We start from the raw sequence: 1,544 nt of genomic DNA on the forward strand, positions 1-1,544 counted from the left end.
GTGTGTGTGTGTGTGTGTGTGTGTGTTCATTTTAATCGCCTCAGCAAATATCTCGAAAAATATGGAAGATACAAAAAAATGTTTCAGACAAAAATTGTATGGTTTCGAGGGGGACATAAGATGGTATCATTGGTTTGATCTTGGGTGGCGTTGTCAAGATCAGACGAGGTCACATTACATTTTTTAAATGAAACCCCATTTTTTATTACATATTTTTGTAGCTTACTTCAAGAGCTCTTTCCAAAACACTATAATAAAATATTTTTTCATTAAGTACTTTTCGAGTTATGAGGCTTGAAAGTCATAGTATGTGCCGGCATTAGCATTACCCAAGATGTACGGGCCAGTGAAGGCAAAACCCGAGGTGGATAAACGTGATTGGCATATAAAATTCTACATATAGTTGCAGGAGACACATTAATTCACGACCCAAGGTCAAACCAATGATACCATCTTATGTCCCCCTCGAAACCATATAACTCTTGTCTGAAACATTTTTTTGTATCTTCCATATTTTTCGAGATATTTGCATGGGGCGATTAAAATGACACTGTGTTTGTGTGTGTGCGTGTGTGTGTATATATATATATATATACATACAGGATGTCCCGACCTTTTTCGCCAATCATTTTTGTGTAGATAGAGCAGACTAAACTGAGTCGAAATATCCTCTACCATTTTGCAATTTTCGCAATAGTTAACAAGATATTAATTACTAAAAATTGCAAAATATTGATCTTGAATAATTTTTTACTCAAATACTATCAACTTTACAGAAAAACTGCAAGAGACAAAAATTATTTATTTTCTTCTAATAAAGTTCTGAGAATTTTTTTAGAATTTTTTATCAACTTTTTAGTACTGCATTTTCTTATTTTTACCAACATAAGAAAATACGGCATTAAAAAATTCTGAAAAAATTCTGAAAAATTCTCAGAACTTTATTAGAAGAAAATAAATAATTTTTGTCTCTTGCAGTTTTTCTGTAAAGTTGATAGTATTTGAGTAAAAAATTATTCAAGATCAATATTTTGCAATTTTTAGTAATTAATATCTTGTTAACTAATTACAAAATGGTAGAGGGCTTTTCGACTCAGTTTAGTCCATTCTATCTACACAAAAGTGATTGGCAAAAAAGGTCGGGACACTCTGTATATATATATCTTTATATACATATAAATATATACATATTGTACAATAAAATCTTGTAGCGGTTGAGCTTATGCCAGAATAGAAGAGGACGAATATATTCGCTCGTTTACGCAATACACACACACACACACGAAGGCTGTGTTTCAAAATTTACTGTCAGTACTGAAAATCTATAAAACACATGACGCAAACTATAGATTTTCAATACAACAGTAAATTTTGAAATAATCTAAATATATATATATATATATATATGCCCGTATTTTTAGAACGCGCTTTTACCAACAAAAGCGCGCTTTTATTTCTGAAATTCTATGGTATATATAACGCGAATTATATGACTATGCTAAATACACGCCAACATCATTATAACCGCGTTCCGAATACTTGCC

This window comes from Trachymyrmex cornetzi, unplaced genomic scaffold (assembly GCF_001594075.2).
Source record: "Trachymyrmex cornetzi isolate Tcor2-1 unplaced genomic scaffold, Tcor1.1 scaffold24, whole genome shotgun sequence".
In the NCBI taxonomy this organism is placed as follows: domain Eukaryota; kingdom Metazoa; phylum Arthropoda; class Insecta; order Hymenoptera; family Formicidae; genus Trachymyrmex; species Trachymyrmex cornetzi.